The 27198-nt window shown below is 44.8% G+C and overlaps 1 long non-coding RNA gene across 1 annotated transcript; it reads right to left on the reverse strand.

Annotated features, from left to right (window-relative positions):
* Positions 1 to 1846: 1846 nt before the first annotated feature.
* LOC140589067 (uncharacterized) lies at positions 1847 to 9104 on the reverse strand. Its single transcript, XR_011990261.1, has 3 exons — positions 9016 to 9104; positions 2249 to 2312; positions 1847 to 2074 (listed from the first exon to the last, which is right to left on the reverse strand). It is a non-coding gene; the product is annotated as an uncharacterized lncRNA (long non-coding RNA).
* Positions 9105 to 27198: the final 18094 nt, after the last annotated feature.

Genomic DNA, 27198 nt, shown 5'->3' on the forward strand with positions numbered 1-27198 from the left:
TCAGTCCTGTAGTAGTCAGAAGGGGACACATGTACATGTGCAGGAGCATTACCTGTGAAGCGCTGAGGTGGGATACGGACACGAGGAGCGGCAATAGGAGTGAGATGGAGTGTTTCACACATACTTGTTGCTTTTGTGTAAAGAGCCTGAAAACTCTCTGAGTTTCTCTTTTTGCTGAAACTTTCCTTAACACAGGCAACAGCTGAAAGCATCCCATCCATGGTCTGAATTGTGCTCTGGAAGGACATATTCAAAACCTCCAACTCCTCTGTGATCTCCAAAGCACACAGAAGACCAAAGACATTTCCCTGCTGAAATGTGTCATAAAGCCCCTGTGCCTTACTAGCCGCATCAGACTGACTCACTGCCATTTCAGCCAAAGCCTTGATTATGCACTCGTACTGGTTTATCACAGTGTGGATGGCACTAGTGCGAACGGTCCACCTTGTTGGACACAGAGGTCTTATAGTGTGACATGGACCCTCACCCCCCTCAGACCTTGCAATTCCCTTAAATATGTCCTTCAGTTTCCCTGACTGCCCAAACAACACACCCAACTCATTGACCCAATCCAGAGAATTACGGATAAATATTGAGGCAGTACAGGACCTCTGTGTAATTAGGTTAACACAGTGTGCAGCACAATGAACATAGGGAGCCAGAGGTTGTATTTTTCTTATAATGGCCTGTGCTCCATTGTATTTGCCAGCCATATTTGCGGCCCCATCGTATGCTTGGCCACGCAACCCAGTGATAGGCAAGTTTAGGCGCTGCAAAACATCCATGACTACTTTTGCTAGATTTTCTCCAGATGTCGAAGAAACTTCATAAAGACCAATAAATTCTTCATGAGGGACTAAATCCTTATCAACATATCTCAAACACACCGCCTCTTGCTCTTTTCCAGACACATCTCGTGTCCCATCCATCATCACAGAGTACTGCAGGTGTGGAAGTGATCTGATGTTTTCAACTATTTCACGTATGATCATGCTGCTGAACAAAGTTAGGATTTCATTTTGAACAATAGCTGAAGTATATACATCCTTTCTACCACATGTCAACCACTTGGTTAGAGAGGGGTCATCCTCTGATTTGTACTTCAGAACCTGTTCAAAATTTCCTTCACCACATTCATGGCCTCTAAAAGGTAAGCCCTGCCTAGCCAACATCTGCACAGCACCATTGATTTTGAGAAGACATCCCCTTGCTTCCTCTTGCTGTTTCACACTCACACTAGATAGCTGAACCTGTACTGATCGATTTTCATAGATGTGCGTTGTCATGGCTGTCTCATGACTATCAGATCGCTCATGCACAGTAAATCGTTCAAGGGCATTTTTCCAATTTTTAAACCCAGATGAAATGAATGCTGAATCAGCATTCTTGGCAAGAGATGATGTCCCCGAGTCAAAGGCTTTGGAGCAGTAAAAGCACAATACACCCTCAACATCAGGACTCACATGGAGCCATGGAAATTTCTGGTACCACTGAGTTTGAAAACTCAGAGAATATTTGGGCAAGGACTGTTTAGAAATTAATTTTGGATCTGGTTGATTGGGTTTATTGAACTGATGGCGAGTAACATCCACGTCTGTGTTCTCTGCTCCTCTCTCTACCATTTCATCTTCATCCTTATCCTCTCTGACTTCCCCCTCACTCTGTTTTTCTTGTCTGTCTGCTTCTTGTCTATCTCTTCTTGTCTCTCTGCTTCTTGTCTGTCTGCTTCTCACCTGTCTGCTTCTCGCCTGTCTGCTTCTCGCCTGTCTGCTGCTTGCCTGTCTGCTTCTTGTCTGCTTTTTACTCCCTCTTCATCTCTGTCTTCCTCACTCCTGGCCACATCCTCACATACAGCATAATCAAAACATTTAAAATGAATTTGTGAATTTGATATAAACACACCATACACACGTGTGCACCTGAGATGGAAATAAGCACCACCCATGACACAAACACACACACAGCCCCTCTTCCTTCATAAACCTCTTTTACAAACTGTAACATTCATTTAATTGCTCACCTGTGAACCTTCCTGTGCTGCCTCTGAAACCAATGCCTCCAGCAACGTCCTCTCCTAAACAAGGTTGCAGTGGTAATAGGTTCAAACAGTTACAGCTGTGGCACTAGAAAACCTCAGTGAATATTGAAAAGCAATACAATGAAATAAATGCAAATAGCATCTAATGGTAATAGGCTACTGTTGTTTAATGTCAACATTTTTCAACTTTCATCTCTCAACTTCACTTACAGGATTTCTCTTGAAAAAGGTGTCAATCTTTTCCTGCCTCTTTCTTTTCTGCATCTTAATGATACTGCGTGACAAAAGGACAGTGGTAAGCTTGATAGTGGCATGGGTCTGACAGGACTTTGATTCAACCATTATCTAAAGCCAGTCTTCAGCTGTTTTAATTGATTTAATATTGAAACTGTTTGTGATCAATATTCATTCAAACATCAATAGTTTTACTAATGAGGTTTCTGCTGAAATACATCTGAACATACTGTACCTTATCTGAAACTAAGAAAAGTAACATTCCTACTATACTGTACTACATGAAAGACACACTGCAGACTTCAAGTATTTCTCACATCCCTATCCAGCGAATTAAATAATTTAATTTATTATCTGTAAAAACAAAAAACATCGAAAAGGCATGTGATGTTTTAAAATATACGGCTTGTTTACCTCAAGAGCTTCGTAAAAAGACATGAAAACAACAGCGAAACAGTGTACAAATCAGCGCGCGACAGGGGAAACCTAGGGAAGCTGAACTGCCCGGAACACCGGAATCGCCATTGACGACACCGGCTGGCTGTAAAGTGCGCGTCAACCGGGCTAGGCTCGAGGAGCATCTCAGCCCCAATAACAGCAGTTTTGTTTATTCACAGAACCGGTCAGTATAAGAGTAAGTTTCAAATTTAACTCACTCTCTCTTCGCAGCCTCAAAGACAATGATGGCGTGAATGCGCGATGGTGCTGGCGGGTAAGGTTTAAAGTATGGAACATTCCGAACAGGGGGCCGCGCGCTCCTTCTTTGGTTCAGTCTCTGTCCAGAGATGACCTTTAGATGTTTTTCTATTACACATTACACACGTAACATAAGACTATTTTCATGTATTTAAAAAAACTGTGATTTATCTACAACTATGTGTATAATACGCCCCCCGCACCAAAAAATGGTGTGACCCAGATCGCTATATAAAAACAGGGATGCACAGCGCAAGCCTTTAATTTCTGTTGGTAATTTAATGTCTGTTTTCCCTTAAAGAGCGACTTTTAAAAGTTCTCCACATCATTTTAATTGCTTAATTATCCAAATATGTTGCATGCATTGCAGTGGAAAAACTGCTTTGTTTAAAGAGAAAAAGAAGATGCTTTATTTATATAGCACCTTTCATACATGAAATGCAACTCAAAGTACTTTACAATAAAGTGAAATGTGATTTTTAAAAGCTTTTTAAAACAAGGAAGTGATTCTGCTTCTCTGCTATGGGTATAACGTATTCCAAAGTTTCAATGTTGAAAACAGGACCCTTAGTCAACATTGATTCAATGGCTCATTTTCAACATAGAAATTGTTGTTGTTGTAAAAATGTTGATTTAAAGTTGAAGTTGTAACTTCAACCACAAAACAAACTTTCTGACCATAATTCAATGTTGAATCAATAATGATTGCTATCTGGGAAAGTACCTGGAAAACGGAGATATAAATAATCATAACAACCATAAGTTCCCACCTCCTCTGCACGAGCTGACCGATAAATCTAACACACCAAGAGAGGCAAGACTTAAGGCAGAACAGCCAATCATCAGCCGGTGTCATGTTTGAGAGGGAGGGGAGAAGAGAGCTGAAGCGAGCATAGACACAGAGCGGCCAGAGAAACGGAGGAGCGAATGCAAAGGCGTTTGTTCAAAACTGCGGGAAAACTGTAGAAAAAGTGTGGGTGTTGAACCCTCTCACCGGGAAAAGTGTGGGTGTTAAAACACCCACATCCCCCACGGGTGCGACGCCCCTGGTTGGCAGTATTTGACTTTGAGGTTAAGTACAGACCTGGCCAGTTAAATAAGGCGGCAGATGCTCTGTCTAGGCACCCTTTAGCAGGGGAGCCGGAACCTGTTGCAGATGATGTGGAATTTGATGGGTGTGTCGCTATTTGCAATGTGATAGAGAAGGGAACCCAAGTAGATACTGAGCTGGCAGCAGCAGGAATTGCTAGCTGTAAGGTCAGGCAGATAAGAGCATTGGAGAGTGGTAGTTCCTTAGCCCATACACTATCACAGGGTAACACTCCTGTTTTACCTGGCTATTCCAAGGAAAAGTGGCGTATGTTTCAGGATCAGGACCCAGTGATCCGAGTTTTTAGGACTTTCTGGGAGCAGAAAAGGAAACCAAATTTCCAGGAGAGAAAGAACTTGGCAAAACCGGTGCTGGTTCTGTTAAAGCACTGGTTGCACATTAAGGAGAGAGATGGACTTCTCTATCGGGTGGTTGATGATGTGAGACATGGGGAATGTTTCCAACTACTAGTGCCTGCTAGTATGCGGCCACAAGTGCTGGAAAGTGTTCACGGTTCCATGGGTCATCAAGGTAGTGACCGTGTGTTAGCGTTGTTAAGACCAAGGTGTTTCTGGGTTGGGATTCATGAGGATGTGAAGCAGTGGATACAAAAATGTGAGCGCTGCGTTCTAACAAAAATGCCTCATCCCAAAATTCATCCACCCATGAAAGCTTTCTTGGCCAGCAGACCATTAGAGGTGGTGGCGATGGATTTCACTGTATTGGAGATGGCGGCTGATGGACGGGAAAATGTGTTGGTAGTCACGGACGTGTTTACCAAGTTCACACAGGCGTTTCCCACCCACGACCAAAAGGCTGACACCACAGCAAAAATCTTGTTGAGGGAGTGGTTTCTGAAATATGGAGTGCCAGAGCGGCTGCATTCAGACCAAGGTAGAAATTTTGAGAGTGAGGTGATAGTGGAACTGTGTAAGCTTTATGGGGTGAAAAAGAGCCGTACAACACCGCATCATCCTATTGGGAATGCACAGTGCGAGCGTTTCAACCGAACCCTACATGAGTTGTTATGTACTCTCCCACCAGAGAAGAAGCGCAGGTGGCCAGAATATTTGCCTGAGTTAGTCTATGCATATAATGTTACTCCGCACTCTACCACGGGTTATTCTCCCTATTATCTGCTGTTTGGGGTTGACCCACACCTTCCCGTAGATGCCCTTTTAGGACGGGAGTCGGCTGTTGCTGCAAAGCACGATTGACCGCCATTCACCAGAAGCGACTGGAAGAGGCACATGCGAGGGCGAGGGAATATAGTGAGCAGAAAGCTGCAGAGCGGATTGCAGGGCTCAGTGCTAAAGTGTATTGTCCTCCTGTTGAGGTAGGCCAGACAGTGTATCTGAGGAATCGACCAATTGGCCGAAACAAAATTCAGGATGCATGGAAGCCCATTCCGTGCCGGGTGGTAGAAATACAGGGTACCACATTCACAGTGGAACCGGTGGAAGGAGGGCCGAGCAAACGAGTCAGCCGAGTAGACATAAGAACATAAGAACTATACAAACAAGAGGAGGCCATTCGGCCCATCGAGCTCGCTTGGGGAGAACTTAACTAATAGCTCAGAGTTGTTAAAATCTTATCTAGCTCTGATTTAAAGGAACCCAAGGATTCAGCTTGCACTACGTTATCAGGAAGACTATTCCATACTCTGACTACACGCTGTGTAAAGAAGTGCTTCCTTAAATCCAGTTTGAAATGTTCTCCCGCTAATTTCCACCTATGGCCACGAGTTCTTGTATTTGAACTAATGCTGAAGTAACTATTCGGTTGAACAGCATCCAAACCTGTTAGAATCTTATAGACCTGGATCATGTCCCCCCTCAGTCTCCTTTGCTTGAGGCTGAACAGATTTAGCTCAAATAACCTTTCCTCGTATGACATTCCTCAGAGACCAGGAATCATTCTTGTGGCCCTACGCTGCACCTTTTCTAAGGCCGCTATGTCCTTTTTAAGATATGGTGACCAAACCTGTACACAATATTCTAGGTGAGGTCTCACCAAGGAATTCTATAATCTTAGCATTACCTCCCTTGACTTAAACTCCACACACCTGGAGATACTGTATACCCCAACATCCTATTGGCCTTTTTTATTGCTTCCCCGCACTGGCGAGAATGAGACATGGAAGCATCAACATACACACCAAGGTCTTTCTCATAATCAGCTACCTTTATTTCAGTAGGTCCCATAAAATACCTGTACTTTATATTTCTGCTCCCTACATGGAGTACCTTACATTTGTCTATGTTAAATTTCATCTGCCAGGTGTCAGCCCAGTCACTAATTAAATTAAGATCCCGCTGTAGCTGCTGAGCCGCTAGTTCAGTATCTGCTACACCACCCACCTTGGTGTCATCTGCAAATTTCACCAGTTTACTGTATATATTGGTGTCTATATCATCTATGTAAATTAGGAACAAATGTGGTCCTAAAATTGAACCCTGCTGTACCACACTATGAACGCAGGCCCACTGTGACATTGAGCATCTTATAACTACTCGCTGCTTCCTGTCCGTTAACCAGTTATCAATCCAGGTCGCTACATTTCCTAAAATACCTGTCGCTTTGAGTTTAAGTGAGAGCCTCTAGTGGGGAACAACATCAAAAGCCTTTTGGAAATCTAAGTAGATGACATCATAGGCCTTCTTATCATCAACTTCCTGAGTAACCTTGCCTGAGTTAGTCTATGCATATAATGTTACTCCGCACTCCGTGCCAGTTCCCAGGCCACGTAGGCCTCAGAGATGTAAAGATAGTGACAAGCTGGTAGTGGAAGCAGTAGTCATGGAAGCAGATACAGCGTTAGATGGTGGTGTGGTTGTGGAAGAGGTGGTGTTTTCCAATCCATGTCCAAGTCTGAGTGAGGGGGTGCAAACAGCAACTCCAGCTGATACAAGTGAAAATGGATTGGCTGCCAGGGCAAGGGGTTCGGAACCTGAGCTTAATGTGGAGGTTCAGCGAGCACCTAGTGCACCTGTATCAGAGTCCAGTTGTGACTCTAGACCTGTTCCTGTCCCTAGGAAGAGTAAGAGAGTAACTGCAGGGCACCATTCAAATCTGCATCATGAACCAAAATCAGTCTTGGAGGCAGGGGCATTTAGTCCAGCGGCAGTTTCGCAGATTATTGCCAGCCTAGGTACAGTATTCTTTAGGGAAGCTGTTAAGGAAGTGAGAAATTCACTTGTCGTTCCCGAGAACGGTAACGACTAAGCAGGGGAGAATGTAGTCGGGTCATGTCTGATGGGATGAACACATTTAAATAGTTGTGTGGTGTTTCAGGCGTATGTTCCTTTGGGAGAGAAGGACTACAGTGACGTCACTTTGTTGTACGCGAATGAGCTTTGCAAAGCTCATTGGGATTGCTGTGCGTACGTGACTAAAAAAGCCGAGAGTTAGTCGGAGCTGCTGTTGGGCGCTGAGTAGCTGCAGATTACTTTTGTTGTAAGTACAGCAACGCAGACATAAAATAAGTTGTAAAAGTTGTAGAATTGTATGAAAATAGATCAATGGATTTCCTTCGTTGAAGGAAAGTGTCCAGAGTAAGGGGCTGTTAGTGCATAGTAGTACCTTCTTTCACGTATAAGATTATCTTCGTTTGGTGGGTCAAATAAATTTCAAGATTTCAAGATTCTTTATTTGTCACATACATAGTTATAACAAGTACAACATGCAGTGAAATGAACCCTGACCGATCCAAAGACTGTGCAAAAAGAGAAAGAGTAAAAAAAAAAAAAAAAAGTGCAGATAAGACAATATACTGTAAACATAAAGTGCAGACAATAAGAATAAAAATTAACAAAATATCCAACATATACAAAATACAAAAAAGTGGCAAGTGGTGACGCATAAGGTGATGTGCAAAGTGCAGTGTGCATTGAAGTTGCCTTAAAGAGTGGGAAAAAAATATCATACAGCAGTTTACGTATCTTCTGTATGATATTTGAGAGGTAGTGGTGTCATGTCCTGGTTGAGAAGTCTTACGGCATGAGGATAGAAGCTCCTCCTGAGCCTCTCTGTTTTTGCCGTAATGCTTCTAAAGCGCCTGCCTGATTTCAGCAGCTCAAACAGACTGTTACTGGGGTAAGTAGTGTCTTTGATGATCCTGATTGCTCTGCTCCGGCATCTCCTGGTGTATATGTCCTGCAGAGACGGCAGAGCAGATCTGGTGCAGCACTCTGCTGCCCAAATCACCCTCTGCAGTCCCTTTAAGTCCTGGACACGGCTATTTCCATACCAGGATGTGATGTTCTGTGTCAGGACATTTTCCACGGCCGGAGTAGAACAACTTCAGGATCCCAGTAGAGACGCAAAATTTCTTCAGCTGTCTCAGGTGGTAGAGACGCTGTCTTGCCTTGCTGCACTGGCTCCGGATGTGTTCTGTCCATGTCAGGTCCTCAGTGATGCGAACGTTGAGCCGGCCACGACAGATCGGGTTTAAAATCGTCTAAAATAAACTTTGGAGTTTGGCTTCCGATGTTAAGAAGCGTTGCACTGTCATAAATAACCAAACTAGTTATTTCGCTTGCATGAAAAGCAATAAAAACTAGGTAAAAAATAAAATAAAAGCACAGTCTAAGCGGAGCGATCAGGAAGGCGTCCGGACGTGGCCGCGCCATTTTGAACATTATTTGAATATTTGTTTGATATTTCCGGACTGTAAAGGGAGAAATACGGTTTTGCCAAATTAAAACCAAATTACATTGTGTATGTTATTTCTGTTCCTTTTCTGTATACTTTTATTTTGTTACACGTTGTGAAGGAAACCGACTAGACCCTCTTAGTAAAGATCCCCATTTAAAATATATTTGTTGGTGGCGTGTCTCCCTATCCTGCGCCGACAAAATCTCATTAAGTTAACTGATGTCGTCAGCGCCTCGTTAAACAAACCTTATAATAAACTATAAAACGTATTTCAAATATGATGTTTTATTATTCGTCTTACCTTGAAACCATGCTCTTGTCTTCGGCTCGTCTTTGATTTGAAAATAGCTTGAGCAGCGTTGCCGGCAAAATTAAAAAACTTCTTTAGACAAATGAGATGTCAATCAGCATCAGGAACTGCCAGCAGCAAATAAAATTTTGGGGTGGCACCCGGGTAGGTCAATCGGATGTCAGGGGTGTCCAGTGCCACCCCGGACACCCCTCTGGCTCGGCCACTGTGGTTGATGTGTCTCACTTTTTCTTTCTGAATGATGATGTTGCCTTGGTCCAATGGCGGAACATAATGGGTTACCCTAGCACGCCGCGACACGGCAATGCGTTTATTGCCGCAGTTACTACGGAATATGCTAGGCTTGAGCTTCACAACCTTATGGATCGCTTAGGGACGTGCACGTTGTATCATGATAGAGACTCTGTCATTTTTGTCAGCAAGCTGGGTGACTGGATGCCACCTTTGTGGGACTTCCTCGGGGAGCTGACAAGTGATTTGGACGCAGATGACCACATTGTGGAATTTGTATCAGAGGGTCCCAAAACTTATGAGTACAGAACAGCAAATGGCAAAACAAGCATGAATCACACTGTACTGCTGAAGAATTAATTCCCAAAAAGCAGCTACTTCGGTGATGTGGAATTATTTTGGATGCCGCATATCTTTCTCATGTATTTTCAGTTCATAACTCGCTGAAATCTTATTGTAGAAACATGAAGAAACGCTGGTTAAATCCGTAATCTGTCATCTTTTCAAAACGTCAATTGTCGGAAGTATTAAAGTTTTTTAAATTAGGTTAAATCGGCGAAAAAGTAAACCATGTCACCTTACTTTGTTTTACCTGCATCGGGGGCGTGTAGTACCGCTCTCACCAGAAGATCACTATTTACATTCTAAATAGCCGCATTAGCGCATATTCAAATTGCATTCGCATGGTAATTTAATGAACAACGCCATGTCATGTCGCGTGCAGCACGGATCGGGGAATCAGGCGAACGGAGGCCAGGGATCGGGGAATACGGCGTTTAATGCCAAAAACACAAAGCACACCACATAACAACATCAATGACCGGATTGGGGATACAAACGGAAACGCGGACTAAATACACTGAACTAATGACAACAATCCGAAACAGCTGTAAAACACTGGGATTCCACATGAAGTTAACGAGGGGGCGTGGCACACATTAGGATCGGACGGAGCGGGGTGTGACAATCCAGATACATCCCCATCAGCACCATAAAAGGGGGGGAGGGATGTGGCCATGCAGGTGTCAATGGCTCATTCATACACATGAAAGTTGCTACATACTCAATGGCAGGAGACCAGAAAGAGTGACATGAGTTAGCTTTTTCTTATTTATTTATCCAACTGAATGTTGCAACTGCATCATTTAGTCATCTTCATGTAGCCAAGACTTTGGTGATCAGATATCTGGGATCAACTGGCACCATTGCTTACTATGTACTTTTACAATGTTTCTGCAAGTGTTCCAAACTGCATTTTGCAATGTCTATACTTTGATGTCAATTAAATTACAAACTTCACATAAATCTGACATATTTACAAAGTACAGTAAGATTAAGATGAGTTTAATGCCAAAACAAATATATAAAAAATTATTTATTTGCCATGTTTATGATATTTAAAGAAATTTGTGAACCTGCGTGAAGTTGGCCCCCCATATATTATAGATTTCAACCAAACTGGTCTCAATCGCATGTGCCGCGTTTGTGCCGGATTGTGCCGTTAAAATTTTTGTTTGTGTTGTTTTAGTTTCTGAGATATAAATGTTTGTTTACATGGTGACGTCATCAGCGTGAAGTTGGCACCCCATTTGTGTCTGATTTCCACCAGACCGATTGCAATCGTGTGTGCTGCGTTTGTGCCGTTAAAACTATCCTTTGTGCTGCTTTAGTTTCTGAGATATTAATGTTTGTAAGGTTGCCCCCCCCATTTGCATCTGATTTCGACCAAACCGATCGCAATTGTTTGTGCCGGTTTGTGCAGTTAAAACTGTCCTTTGTGCTGCTTCCATGCAGATATTGCTTATTTACATAGTTACGTGACTCCGCTGTTACGTTAGCATTTTAGGATCATGCTAGATATTTTCACAAATGACCGACCGTTACATACTGCCTCGTTACGTGCAGGGTTGACCAAGGTCATCATCTGTTCTACCAACTCATCATAGCACAGTACGATTCCTTGAGATGTAAAGATTCTTGGGAACGTGTAATTTGGGAGTGAAAAAACAAAACGACAGTATGGAAAGTGGCTCTTGCGGTGTCAAAACTGATTGTGTGCCATTTACAGTGGTAAAGCACATCACAGAACTCTAAATCCTGTACAGACGTACATAGCGTTTTGCTACAAGGTAGTGAACGCCCAGTTAATGCTTAATACTGTACAACAATGTATAATAAACTCTTGTCATTTTGCCTGCACTGTGTATTGTGATGTCTTTACCTTCCCATAGACCCTCTTACTTCTTGCACAAGGCGGTTAAATAAAAATGTCCAATAATGAAGTTTTACTGTCTTTGTAAAAATATAGCGAAAAATATGTATGTCTATGTATGAATACGTATGTATGTGTGTGTGTGTATAGTTAATGCACACAGGTATAGACCTCAAAAATATTAACGCCCCTGCCCCCCAATTTCTAAAATGGCATTGCTCACGTGAAAATACAGCTCCCCCTTATTAAATAGCAGCATAAAATGAATACTAAGTGCTTGGATGTTAGCCGCTGAGAACCTAAATTTATTCAGCACGATCTTGAAATGTGGTATCTGGCTGGCGGGGCTGACTAAGTATGCACTTTTTAAAAATGTGCTAGCTGTTGCTCAGTGGAATTTTGACAACTTGTTAAATGAAAGTAGTTATGATCATTTCTTGTCATATCTATTCTAAATATGCATTTAGTGCATGTGTCATTTAGAGAAATGGACAAAGAAGTCATTTATGTGGTTGTACATAATAAAATCTGAAAACAAAAGATTGTATAATTTAGCAGTTCTCTGTCTTGTAAGAACTGCAAACTTTAAGTTGACTTGTCTAAAATTTCAGCTGCATTAATAAAAACTATTGATTTGAATGTAATCAGATTATTCAGTGCACCTAACTTAAAACAAATGGGTAAATTAAACTTGTTAATGTTACGTTCGGGCTCGGGCGAGCAGGGAAGCAGGCGACGTGCAGCCAGAACGTCAGGTAAACGGGATTTATTCACAAAGACGGACAGGCACAGACATCTACGCACAATACAACAATGACTGATCTGGGGATGACTGACTCTGACAAGGACTAAATACACTAGACAAGCTGAGGGAAACGAGCAACAGGTGAGATCCATTAGGGAAGAACACGAGGTAATGAGGGGGGCGTGGCACACATCGGGATCATACGGAGCAGGGTGTGACGGAACCCCCCCCCCAAAGGCGCGCACACCGGGCGCGCCAGGGGAGACGCGACGGATGAGACGAAACGGGAAAACAGGACCTGGAAAACAAAGCAGAACGTCAACCAAAAACAGGGAACAGAACGGAGACGCAGAACAAGAACAGGGACGAGAAGAAAGACAAGACACGACACAAGACAGGGAAGGCGGACAGACAAACCAGGAAGGGAGACACAGAAGAAGAGGAGAAAGGCGGAACAAAAGGGCCAGGAGTGAATGGAGGAGACAGAGAGGGACGAAGAACAAAGGCAGGAGGGACAGACGGGAGCGGAGGAGGAACAAGGGGAGCACGAGGGAGCCCAGGCGGGCGACGGGCAGCGGCCGGAGGGGCCGCAGGGGAGAGGGAGGAGGGAGCAGGAGGGGACCACCCAGGGGCCAAGGGAACGGGACGAGGGAGTGACGGAGGGGACACGGAGGGAGCAGGAGGGAACACCAGTGCAGGCAGGCCAAAGGGGGAAGCCGCGGCAGGCGGAGGCGCAGCCGGAGCCGGCGAAGGCGCCGTCCGACGCCCAGCCGGAGCAGGGGGGCCCGGAGGCGGCCGACATGGACCCGGAGGCGGGACAGAGGACCGGCACCGAGGATCCAGGGGGGGACCCGGAGGGGACCGCCGACCCCGAGCCGGAGGACCCGCAGGCAGCCACCTAGCCACCGCCAGGGGCCGAACGGGCGAGCCAGGGGGCAGGGCGGGCGGGACCCGGGCCCGACGCCTATGTCCCCGTCCCTTACGGGACACCGAAAGGTGGGGTCCTGGGGGGCGTCGGCCTTGCCGGGTTAAGGGCGAGGGAGTCAGGAGGGAGGCAACAAGCAGGGCAGCCGGAGCCGCGGGCGTGGCCGCAGGCAGAGCAGCCAGAGCCGCGGGCGTGGCCGCAGGCGGAGCAGCCAGGGCCGCGGGCAGGACGGGAGAGGCGGCCTCAGGCAGGGCCGCGGGCAGGACGGGAGAGGCGGCCTCAGGCAGGGCCGCGGGCAGGACGGGAGAGGCGGCCTCGGACGGGGCCGCGGGCGTGTGGCCAGCAGGGGGTGCCTCGGCGGGCACCTCAGGCAGTTCAGGCGCCGGCAGGACTGGCGAGACAGGCAGTTCAGGAGCCGGCAGGACAGGCGAGACAGGCAGTTCAGGAGCCGGCAGGACAGGCGAGACGGGCAGGTCAAGAGCCGGCAGGACAGGCGAGACGGGCAGGTCAAGAGCCGGCAGGACAGGCGAGACGGGCAGGTCAAGAGCCAGCAGGACAGGCGAGACAGGCAGTTCAGGTGCCAGCAGGATGGGCGCCGCCGTCACGTGGCCAGCAAGGGGCGCCTCAGAGGGCACCTCGGGTGTGCGGCCAGCAGGGGGCGCCTCGGCGGGCACCTCAGTCGGAGCTGCAGCGGGCACCCTCAGTTCCTGGTCACCAGGGGGCGCCGCAGCGGGCGCCGCCATCTCGCGGCCAGCCGGGGGCGCCGCCATCACGCGGCCAGCAGGGGGCGCAACCGCGGCCACCGCAGGCAGTGCCACAGGCAGAGCGGTGGCAGTTGCAGGGACTGCAGGCAGGACAGGCGGGTCAGGCAGTGCTGCTGGTAGGGCGGCCGCAACAGCAGCAGGCGGTGCCGCGGGCAGAGTGGCGACAGCAGCAGCAGCAGCAGGCGGTGCCGCGGGCAGAGCGGCGATGGCAGCTGCAACAGGCGGTGCCGCGGGCAGAGAGGTGGCAGCTGCAACAGGCGGTGCCGCAGGCAGAGAGGCGGCAGCAGCAGGCAGTGCAGCCGGTGGTGCTCGGACTGCTGCTTCGTGCTTGCACGGAGATCAGTCATTCTGTCACGTTCGGGTTCGGGCTCGGGCGAGCAGGGAAGCAGGCGACGTGCAGCCAGAACGTCAGGTAAACGGGATTTATTCAGACGGACAGGCACGGACATCTACGGACAATACAACACGACTGATCTGGGGATGACTGACTCTGACAAGGACTAAATACACTAGACAAGCTGAGGGAAACGAGCAACAGGTGAGATCCATTAGGGAAGAACACGAGGTAATGAGGGGGGCGTGGCACACATCGGGATCGTACGGAGCAGGGTGTGACAGTTAATTTGATTTGAAATTAACAAGTACAAACAATTTTTAAACGGCACAAACTATTGAAACCAGTTCGGAGGCAAATGGGGGGCTAACTTAAATAAGCAATATCTGCATGGAAGCAGCACAAAGGACAGTTTTAACGCCACACACGATTGCGATCGGTTTGGTCGAAATCAGACGCAAATGGGAGGGGCAACTTGAAATATTACAGTTGAATCTTGTTATTTAAAAAAGTTAATGAAAACATGAACTCTTAAAATGTCACCTAAACAAGGCAGGTTAATTTAAATTTAATTTGACTCCCCAAACAAAATTGACTAAACCTCTGTGCCTATGTTAATCGAACTTGCAAAATAGTGTTGACAATTTAACAATCTAAGTTTATTGAAACTTTGTACCTAAGTTAATCTAACTTGTATTAGTGTTGCCTTAACTCTGAAGTCAAAGTTAGCTGAATCTCTGTCTATAGGTTTGTTGAACTTTTGTAACTGAGTTGACTTAACTCAAAAATGTATTGCAGCATTTTGCCTTGAATTTTTGAGTTGGCTGAACATTTTTTTTTTACAGTGCAGTCGGACGATGTGTGCATCACAGGCAAGCTATTCATTGCAGGATCTACAATGTTAGAGCTCCGAATGAGTTATGGTCTGTGTTGGCAACGATTTCGCTAGGTGACGTCACATGTCAATTTGCATATTGTTGACGCCATCGTGTTCAAGTTCAGCCAATGTCACCACATTGTGTTGGCTTTACGCCTACTCTGTACCCGATACTCATATACACTCACCTAAAGGATTATTAGGAACACCTGTTCAATTTCTCATTAATGCAATTATCTAATCAACCAATCACATGGCAGTTGCTTCAATGCATTTAGGGGTGTGGTCCTGGTCAAGACAATCTCCTGAACTCCAAACTGAATGTCAGAATGGGAAGGAAAGGTGATTTAGGCAATTTTGAGCGTGGCATGGTTGTTGGTGCCAGACGGGCCGGTCTGAGTATTTCACAATCTGCTCAGTTACTGGGATTTTCACGCACAACCATTTCTAGGGTTTACAAAGAATGGTGTGCAAAGGGAAAAACATCCAGTATGTGGCAGTCCTGTGGGCGAAAATGCCTTGTTGATGCTAGAGGTCAGAGGAGAATGGGCCAACTGATTCAAGCTGATAGAAGAGCAACTTTGACTGAAATAACCACTCGTTACAACCGAGGTATGCAGCAAAGCATTTGTGAAGCCACAACACGCACAACCTTGAGGCGGATGGGCTACAACAGCAGAAGACCCCACCGGGTACCACTCATCTCCACTACAAATAGGAAGAAGAGGCTACAATTTCTCACCAAAATTGGACAGTTGAAGACTGGAAAAATGTTGCCTGGTCTGATGAGTCTCGATTTCTGTTGAGACATTCAAATGGTAGAGTCAGAATTTGGTGTAAACAGAATGAGAACATGGATCCATCATGCCTTGTTACCACTGTGCAGGCTGGTGGTGGTGGTGTAATGGTGTGGGGGATGTTTTCTTGGCACGCTTTAGGCCCCTTAGTGCCAATTGGGCATCGTTTAAATGCCACGGCCTACCTGAGCATTGTTTCTGACCATGTCCATCCCTTTATGACCACCATGTACCCATCCTCTGATGGCTACTTCCAGCAGGATAATGCACCATGTCACAAAGCTCGAATCATTTCAAATTGGTTTCTTGAACATGACAATGAGTTCACTGTACTAAAATGGCCCCCACAGTCACCAGATCTCAACCCAATAGAGCATCTTTGGGATGTGGTGGAACGGGAGCTTCGTGCCCTGGATGTGCATCCCACAAATCTCCATCAACTGCAAGATGCTATCCTATCAATATGGGCCAACATTTCTAAAGAATGCTTTCAGCACCTTGTTGAATCAATGCCACGTAGAATTAAGGCAGTTCTGAAGGCGAAAGGGGGTCAAACACCGTATTAGTATGGTGTTCCTAATAATCCTTTAGGTGAGTGTATATAGAGTATGTGTGTGTCGCATTAGCAGACTTTATATTTTAACGCATATTTTACACCGATTAATTAAGGGGATAACATTCAAACAAGCTTTGCAGATGTACAATGGCTATGCCGTTGTTGTGTCGAAGTTGGATCCCCCATCAGGATGAGTTTTCTTAGGCCCACCCCTGTGAAAACGGCGCAGGGAGCGCGCATTCAGAGCAAGACTCGCCCGCAAGAGGTTATGCGCGTACCACCGAGCTTCAACAGAGCGCGGTAAAGCCCAAATTTGACACTGTTACCATTTTTAATCCCTGGAATGGAAGAAAAGAAATGGAATTTCACGCGCTTATTTATTATAATTTAACTGCTTATTAAAGGAAACATATTAAAGGAAACAGCACAGTGGTCCATGTTTTATAAAATATAAAATATCCTATCAGAAGTACCAAATAAAATGATTCAATTTGTAAAAAATCATAAATGAACCATGGGTTGTGTATAGAGTGATTTAAAAAAAAAAAAAACAATACAACGCATATAATGATGTTTTGCTTTTTAAGGCGAGTTTTCACAGGGGTGGGGCTAAGAAACCTCATCTCGATGGGGCAACCAACTTTGACACAACACTGTTTCCAGTTCATTGATGAGTTGATGTACTACCAATAATAATCACTAAACACAAACGGATATTGTTGCACAGCATAGTACTTTAAACTGGAAGTGAAATGTACTCTAATTTTTTTTTAATAGGTGCAATGAAATGGAGCTGTAAAGTCTGCAGGTATAACGCAACGACTAGGGGTGACCTGTTACAACATTACAGACTACACCATTGGTCAGCTGGAACCTCAGTGGAGTGTCTCCATTTGGATTATCCTTGCTCCTTTAAAACGTGGACTGCTCTCTGCACACATCTCTCAAGGTATCATACACAAGATGAAGTAAGATAGTCGGAAGTAATTCTCTCTCTTAAGTGTGTGCTTTGCTCAAGTATTTATACCAGTGAAAAGGAATATTTTAAACATCTTGGTAATCATTTGAAGAGTCACAAATCCAGAGTGTGTGTTTATTGGATGTGCATTTAAAACATTTATGTTCCTTTTGAGACCCTTTTGGGTGAGACAATGTTTCATTTGTGTGGTCTGAAAAGGTGAAAACCATGTTTGTTACATGCATTTATTTTAAACAGTGTAACTGCATTATGTTTTTTGAACAGTATGTGTCTAGAAAGTTAAACAAAATGTGCAAACTTTACTGTTCTTGTCCTGTGTGAATTGATATGCCTTAAAAGAAATTGGAACAAAAAAGATGCAGTGATGTTGACAAAGAGTATATTAACACTGTTTTATGAGAATTTTCTTTGGCTGTTGTTGTTAATATTAAAGCCAGAGTTTGTAATTCATATTTGAAACCTGTGTCTATTATTCATACCTGAAATCAGATTTAAATTATTTTAATTAACCTGCTCATTTTAAATAAAATAACATTTTGTTTTACGTCAAAACAATTCCATTAAGTAGGACTCAATTGCATTGGGCAGGGGGTGTCAAATTAAACCAATATTTTTGTTTAAATTTTACTTAATTCATTTATGCGTGCTACTTGCAGTTACTCATTTTCAATAGTTATTTTTAAGGAGCTCATTTAATTAATTTTAACTCAATTCTTAACTCTTTGAGGTTCTTAGGTTTTGGGCAGGTTTTAAGAGCTTTTATTTTTTCAGGGTCAGTCTCAACTCCATTTTCTGATATGATATGCCCCAAATAACGTACTGAAGTCTGGAAAAAAATCTACACTTCTCAGGGGATAACTTTAAACCGTATTCTCGGAGCCTTCCTAGCACTCTCATGAGACGTTCCTCAAGGGTCTGAGAGAATATGATAAGATCATCAAGGAACATCAAAGCTTCTCTCAGATGTAGATTTCCCATGCACTTCTCCATTAGCCTTTAAAACGTACTTGGGGCATTAGTAATTCCCTGTGGCATTTGGCTGAATTCCCAAAAACCAAGTGGTCATATGAACGCAGTTTTATGTCTGTCAAATTCCTCCATTTCTATCTGATAATATCCAGATTTCAAGTCTAGTACCGAGAACCATTTCGAACCAGTTAAGGTTGAAAAAGACTCTTCAAGATTGGGTAAAGCATAAGAATCTTTTTTTGCAACCAATTTTTTATTGGGTTTTAGTAAAATGCACACAAAAGTGACACATCAGATGTGTTCAACATACAAAACAGAAGAGAAAAAAACACCAGAACCGAAGCCCCACCAGCACCCACCCCACCTCAGGAGCAAGACATTAAAGGAAACAAAAGAAAAAATGATAGAATAAAACCATATGTATACATATGTAGGATCACACATGCACATATGACAGGGCTGAGATTTCAGGTTGCCTGAGACAATGTCTAGCCTGGTACGAGAGGTACTCGTTAGCCTAAGCACCAAAGGGGGGTTAGTGACCTCTCACACACAAACACACACAGATAACAAGGTTAGCTAAAACTGTTTGGTTTTAGCTAACCTAGTGTGCTTCTGTTTCAGAGCTTTGAGTTCAGCAATCGGCTTCCTCAAATCAACAGTCTCAGATGAAACAGAACCCTGAGTGAGTTCACCTGTGATAACAGTACCCTGGTGGTACACCTGAGCTGACTGGGAATGTCAAAGTTCCTTCTGCTCCCAGGTGTTGCTTCATGCGTGTTAATTTCATTGCATGCTTATCCTCCCATGTGCGAAGCAACTTCAGAAACTCTTGAAAAGTTGGTGGGTCGTTCAACTTCTCCAGGCTGAGGTCAGTAATTAAAGCATCATCCCAGCAGCCTTGACAAAACTGCCTGAGAAGATGACGGTCAACTTCAGGCTAGAATACTCCAGCTCTCTTAAGCCATTAGGTTGTCATGCTTCTCCACGAGCCTACCTTGACTTACTTGATTCAGCTTTTGGTAAGGTTGAAGATGGGGATGAGCTGTTTGTGAAATTCATGAACACTTTCCAGAATGCTGGTGAGAAAATATTCCACTATCTTAAAAGACTGTAAACCACACTTAATAAAGCAGTTAATGACGTCTGCAGCTGGAGGCAAGAGACTCTCCATGATCTTCCTGACCCTATGCAGATCAGATATAGAGGGGTCTTCAAGGATTTAACTTTCTTAGTAATACCCTGGAAAGAACCTTTGAAGGCTAGGGCAAGCAGGGGCTCTTATCACACTGTTGTAGGATCACACATGCACATACTGTATCACAGGGCCTAAATTCCAGGTGGCCTGAGACAAGGCCGAGCCTGGTATGAGAGGCACCAAAGGGGGGTTACACACATAAACACACACAAACACACACAGATAACAAGGGAGGCCAGCACTCCAACTTTTTGCCCAAAGATTTAGGGACCTATAGACAAGCAGAGTGGACCTCAAGGACAGGGGTCCCTCGACTTGGCACACAACCCCCTCCCCAGATATCCTGCCTTGCATACCACTCACCGAACAAACCAACACCCTAAAGAAAGTTTCATTTAAGTTTGGCTTTTGTATACCCTGTATATTGATTTACTCATGACTACTAGTCAAAATATACAGATGGGTTATGTTTGAATGTGTCCTTAGATAATCTTAGTGTTTTGTGTGCCACCCTTATAACCATGTTCACGGAGTATCACCTATTTTACCCCTTTGCACTTGAACACTTATATAAAGTTGAATAAATAAATAAATAGGTATAGCTACCATTGTATACATGTTCTCATGGTATACCAGAAGAATCTGGAAAATTAGTGTAACCAATGTGTCCTAACTTTTAGAGAGTTTGTTAACAACCCTCCTTCTCTTCTAACATTCCTTTGTGGTCCTTATCTGATCTTGGTGGACCAAGTTTCTTTGTTCTAACATGCTATGTTAAAAGAACTGAATTAAGGTGTATCTTATCCATTCTGGAGAAGATCAACTGGCATAAGCCACACCAAACAAAATATGTTGTTTCCAGATGTGCAACTTATATTGATATTACCACAAACTAACGGCCACGCCTATCTATGGATAAGATGTGCTGTTTGTAATATGAATATTTGATGTAATATCCGCACAAAGTGTAACATCTGTTGAGGTGCAACCCAAAACAACTGTATCCTATACTGATGTGAATCAGTCACATAGATAAAATAATTCATTGTTTAATCAATTAATGCAAATGGTATGAGGTATGTACCTGTGAAGCTGGTATGGCATGTTTGGTGTCAAACTGATTGTTAATCACCCCTGATTCCAAATCTGGTCAGTGATTACCATAAAAGTGGGTGTATCAAAAGTTATAACAGATTAATGAAAATCATCAGTAAAGTCATAAATCCCAAAAGGACTGATACAGACCCCCTTCCAAAAGCCCGCCAAATGGATGGCCAGCCATTGGGCCAGGAGTCGAATTCCTGGTCATCCCTATTCATGAACTTTAGAGCATAAAACCCTGGCACCTCAGAACAAAAGAGAGAGAACAACCATCAGCCGGGGAAAACAGATCATCAAGCACAGAACGACCATCAGCAGCGCAGAAAAAGACCATCAGCCCGGGAGAAGAGAAGCCCACAAGAAGTCCTCCGGTGAAGGCCCAGCTGAAGAGAGAACAGCACCCAAGACAAAGCTTCACCAGGAGAGAGAATCCAAAGGGGCTCCACTCCACTGCTCCAACCGCCGCTCCTTCCTGAGCGCCATCAGCTCAGCAGCTCTGCCATCAACTGCCAAGACCCCCCCCCCCCCACTCTTCAACCAAGTAAGCCAACATCCTTTCATTCTAACCACTTAAGCTGTTCTGTTAACCTGCTATAATACTTTAGGGTCGTGTTTCCACAAACTGGGCTTGCTTTGCAGAACAGTATTTCCCATTTAAGGTTACTCATTTAAATCCGGTCATTGTATTTTCATAATTACATCATTTGTTTTATTCCGTTATTTCGTGTTTGTTGTTTGTGTTAGGTGTAATGTCTGTCTTATGTTAGTTGTAGTGTTAGCTAGGAATAAATGCATGTCTTTTACACAACTTCAGCCTCCGTCATTGAGTGCTCACAATAAGTCCCTGCCGTTGTGCAATCTTGCTACACGCTCTGAACCTCAAACTCGCCTGAAACATCGCGAGACTCTCTCTCATCGGCCGTGAGGGGAGCTTCGCTACCAATCGTTTACATTACCTGGTGACGCAGCTCGGTGGACGAGCCTTCTAACCCAGGTTACTAAGTGATATTGGTAATTAGTGAATCCCATTTAAGTCTCACATTAACAGACTCACGGGGATAACGCAATCGAGTTTGGAGGAGCCGACCATTCGGCATAACAATTGATTAATAATCAGCATTAAATAATAATTAATTAAACTTTAATTAATTCAAACATATTGGTGGAGATATTAAAATTTACCTGAGTTAATAATTCCTACACTGTTCCTTGGTTGGGTTAGCCTCCTCACATTCACCCTCTTCATCTGCATCCTTAATAATACTTCCATCCACCGGGTCCAACAAATGTGAGATTTGTGAAAGTTCCTCATGTAGTATGTCACTGAAAGACCTACCACTTTGTTCAGCAATGTTTTTCAGTGTGTCAAGATAGGAACTTCTTGCATCAGTACTTTCCTCAGAAGAATAAACAGTGTCCAGGGCCTGTACATTGTAAGTAAGTGGTGGGTCAGTTGTAACTGAATACTTAAGTGGCAATAAGGGCCTGATTGATTCCACTGCAGACCCATGGTATTCTACAATGGTGTGGTTATGAAATTTGGATGCAAGATCGTCAACAGGAATGATTCTAGCTATAGAACCATAGTGTTTCAATAGATTAGAAATTTCTTCATCAGCTGACAAACTAATACATCCATTTACCAGGAGAGCTTCTGGCCGTACTTCTTTTGGATCCCCCTTCTGGTTTTGGCTGTTCGAGGTTCTGTGAATAAAACCTTTGGCTACTGCACCTCCTGTGTCAGTACTGGACATCACACTGGGCAACTATTTAGATTAATTATAAAAAACACATTCATATACAATCACATTTTGTCAAAAATCTACCGTCATTTAAGTGAAACAGCAGCACGCAAAACCAATTTGTTTTCAGTCTTAGTCCATACGAACAACTAGGCCAGTTATTCTGAAAATGCAAGTGTGCATTGTCTCCTGATCAAGGCACACTTCATGGGACATGGCTGTCTCATTTGGTTTCAGAGCTATTAACCCTTTAGTGCTTTGCACCAGGTTCATGTAATATGCATACAATGTGTTTGTTAATAACTGTTAGGGTCGCGCTTGCCAACACACGGAGCATAGAAAAAGGCGCAGGATGCCAAAAGTCGGGGCAAACATGGGATTTAATAGAGGCAGCAACAAAAGGATCAGGCAACACACAGGATGACATTCCAATGACCGGACTGGGGAAACAAACTGAAACGCGGACTAAATTCACTGAACTAATGACAGCAACCGGAAACAGCTGACGAATACGGGGAATTCACATGGGATTAATGAGGGGGTGTGGCACACGAGAGGAGTGGACGATCAGGGCATGACACTTAGAAAGTTATTCTAAAAATCAATGGGGTGTGCACTGTCCCCCAAATTCCCCTGATCAAGACACACTTCATGGGACATGGCTGTCCCATTATGTTTCAGAGCTATTAACCACTTAGTGTGTTGCCCCATTGCAGTTTAAGTGGATGCAATATAATAATTAATAACTATTACAGACAAAAATAATCTGAAAATCCAAGGGCTGTGCATTGTTCCCTGTAGTCCACTGATAAAAGCATACTCCACTAGATGTGCCTGTCTTGTCTATTTTTAAAAGTTATTAACCCATTCATGTATTGTCCCATTGCACATCATACGGATACATTCGAACATTTAAAAATAAATTAAAATTTATACGTAAACCGATATGGAAAACAAAGGGGTGTGCAACAGTCGCCATGAGCCAAAAATGGTAAACCACCATGTCATTACAGCTGAAAGAACATATTGTCACACCCCGTTCCGTCCGATCCTAGTGTGTGCCACGCCCCCTCATTACCTCCTGTCGAAACCTGATTGTTCTCACCTGTTGCCTGTTACGTTTGCCTAGTCTCATGTATTTAGTCCTAGTCTCAGTCAGTGTACCCCAGATTTGTCATTGTGATGTTACGTGACGTTCGTCTGTGTACTTCCCCTAGTCCTGTTTCCCTGATTAAAACCCCGTTATTTCGACCTCCTGGCTCCGTTTCCCTGCTTCCGTGCTTGCTTGCCCCATGATCGTGACACATATAATATTAGCTATTAATATGATTTTGCACAAATAACGAAATGGTTTGAAGCACAAAAATAATTGGTGTGCATTGTTGTCTGTGTACTGGACATCACAATTCTGCCATTTAAAAAGCACCACCTTCCGTTAAAAGTTATTAAAGTCATAAAACTGAATATCGAATATGAGGCTAACTTATCCACGGTCACTGACCGCAAATGGCCAATCATAGTCAATATTCAAAAATTAGACATTAGCCACTTTACCCGCCTCCAAAGTGTCAAAATTCATCCGGTTCAGTGAACGAGTGCTGTGCAGACGCGAGCACGTTGATAGGGTCCAGCGAAGGCGAGCGCGTAGAGAGGATTTCAGCTCGCGAGCACATACAAGTGCATGGTTCAAGTTTTGGCACTAATTTAATGCCGAGCGAACAAGCCATCAAGAGCTGTGCAAACGTGAGCGCATAGAGAATGATGGGTCTTCTGCTCGTGAGCACTGATGCGCACATGGTTTTTATGTGTGCTAGTTTTGGCACTAAATTAAATGCCATGTGTAGGACCATCCATCCATCCATTATCCTCTGCTTATCTGAGTTCGGGTCACGGGGGCAGCAGTCTCAGCAGGGAAACCCAGACTTCCCTCTCTCCGGCCACTTCATCGAGCTCCTCCGGGGGAATCCCGAGGCGTTCCCAGACCAGCCGAGAGACATAGTCCCTCCAGCATGTCCTGGGTCTTCCTCAGGGCCTCCTCCCAGTGGGACATGCCCGGAACACCTCACCAGGGATGCATCCAGGAGGCATCCTAAGCAGATGCCTGTGCCATCTCATCTGGTTCCTCTCAATGCGCAGGAGCAGCGGCTCTACTTTGAGTCTCTCCTGAATGACAGAGCTCTCTCTAAGGGAGAGCCCAGCCACCCTGTGGAGAAAACTCATTTCGGCCACTTGTACTCGTGATCTCGTTCTTTCGGTCACTACCCATAGCTCATGACCATAGGTAGGGTAAGAACGTAGATTGACTGGTAAATCGAGAGCTTTGCCTTTTGCCTCAGCTCTTTCTTCAACATGACAGACCGATGCAGTGCCCGTATCACTGCTGACGCCGCATCGATCCGCCTGTCGATCTCCTGTTCCATCCTTCCCTCACTGGTGAACAAGACTCCGACATACTTAAACTCCTCAACTTGAGAGAGGACCCCCTCCCCAACCCAGAGAGAGCATTCTACCCTTTTCCGGCTGAGGACCATGGTCTCGGATTTGGAGGTGCTGATTCTCATCCCAGATGCTTCACACTCGGCTGCGAACTGTCCCAGCGAGAGCCAAAGGTCATGGTCCAATGAAGCCAACAGAACCACATCATCTCCAAAAAGCAGAGACCAAATCCTGAGGTCACCAAACCGGACACCCTGAAAGCCCTAGCTGCGCCTAGAAATTCTGTCCATAAAAGCTATGAACATAATTGGTGACAAAGGGCAGCCGTGGTGGAGTCCAACCTTCACTGGAAACGAGTCTGACTTATTGCCGCCCATATGGACTAAGCTCTGACACCGGTCATACAGGGACCGAACAGCCCCTATAAGGAAGCCCGGCACCCCATACTCCCGGAGCACTCCCCACAGGACTCCCCGAGGGACACGGTCAAATGCCTTCTCCAAGTCCACAAAAACACATGTAGACTGGTTAAACTCCCCTCAACCCTCCCCTCAACCCTCCAAGACCCTGCTGAGAGTATAGAGCTGATCCACTGTTCCATGGCCAGGGTGAAAACCACACTGCTCCTCCGGAATCCGAGGTTCAACAATCCGATGGACCCTCCTCTCTAGAACCACCAAATAAACCTTACCAGGGAGGCTGAGGAGTGTGATCCCCCTATAGTTGGAACACACCCTCTGGTCCCCCTTCTTGAAGAGGGGGACCACCACCCCAGTCTGCCAGTCCAGAGGCACTGCTCCCGATGTCCATGCAATGCTGCAGATGCGTGTCAACCACGACAGCCCCACAGCATCCAGAGCCTTAAGGAACTCTGGGCAGATCTCATCCACCCCTGGGGCCCAGCCACCGAGGAGCTTTTTAACCACCTCAGCGACCTCCGCCCCAGAGATAGGGGAGTCCACCCCCAAGTCCCCAGATTCTGCCTCCTCACTGGAAGGCATGTTGGTGCGATTGAGGAGGTCTTCGAAGTATTCCCTCCACCGAGGGATAGCCAGCATGGATTTAGGAGAGGTAGATCCTGTTTAACAAATCTGTTGGAGTTTTTTGAGGAAGCTACTCAGGAAGTTGATGATAAGAAGGCCTATGATGTCATCTACTTAGATTTCCAAAATGCGTTTGATGTTGTTCCCCACAAGAGGCTCTCACTTAAACTCAAAGCGACAGGTATTTTAGGAACTGTAGCGACCTGGATTGATAACTGGTTAACGGATAGGAAGCAGCGAGTAGTTATAAGAGGCTCGATGTCACAGTGGGCCTGCGTTCATAGTGGGGTACCGCAGGGTTCAATTTTAGGACCACTTTTGTTCCTAATTTACATAAATGATATAGACACCAATATATACAGTAAACTGGTGAAATTTGCAGATGACACCAAGGTGGGTGGTGTAGCAGATACTGAACTAGCGGCTCAGCAGCTACAGTGGGATCTTAATTAAATTAGTGACTGGGCTGACACCTGGCAGATGAAATTTAACATAGACAAATGTAAGGTACTCCATGTAGGGAGCAGAAATATAAAGTACAGGTATTTTATGGGACCTACTGAAATAAAGGTAGCTGATTATGAGAAAGACCTTGGTGTGTATGTTGATGCTTCCATGTCTCATTCTCGCCAGTGTGGGGAAGCAATAAAAAAGGCCAATAGGATGTTGGGGTATATCTCCAGGTGTGTGGAGTTTAAGTCAAGGGAGGTTATGCTAAGATTATACAATTCCTTGGTGAGACCTCACCTAGAATATTGTGTACAGGTTTCTTAAAAAGGACATAGCGGCCTTAGAAAAGGTGCAGCGTAGGGCCACAAGAATGATTCCCGGTCTTAGAGGAATGTCATACGAGGAAAGGTTATTTGAGCTAAATCTGTTCAGCCTCAAGCAAAGGAGACTGAGGGGGGACATGATCCAGGTCTATAAGATTCTAACAGGTTTGGATGCTGTTCAATCGAATAGTTACTTCAGCATTAGTTCAAATACAAGAACTCGTGGCCGTAGGTGGAAATTAACGGGAGAACATTTCAAACTGGATTTAAGGAAGCACTTCTTTACACAGCGTGTAGTCAGAGTATGGAATAGTCTTCCTGATAACGTAGTGCAAGCTGAATCCTTGGGTTCCTTTAAATCAGAGCTAGATAAGATTTTAACAACTCTGAGCTATTAGTTAAGTTCTCCCCAAGCGAGCTCGATGGGCCGAATGGCCTCCTCTCGTTTGTATAGTTCTTATGTTCTTATATCATTTCGTTAGCCATTGCTCA

Source organism: Paramormyrops kingsleyae, chromosome 4 (assembly GCF_048594095.1).
Source record: "Paramormyrops kingsleyae isolate MSU_618 chromosome 4, PKINGS_0.4, whole genome shotgun sequence".
Lineage (NCBI taxonomy): Eukaryota > Metazoa > Chordata > Actinopteri > Osteoglossiformes > Mormyridae > Paramormyrops > Paramormyrops kingsleyae.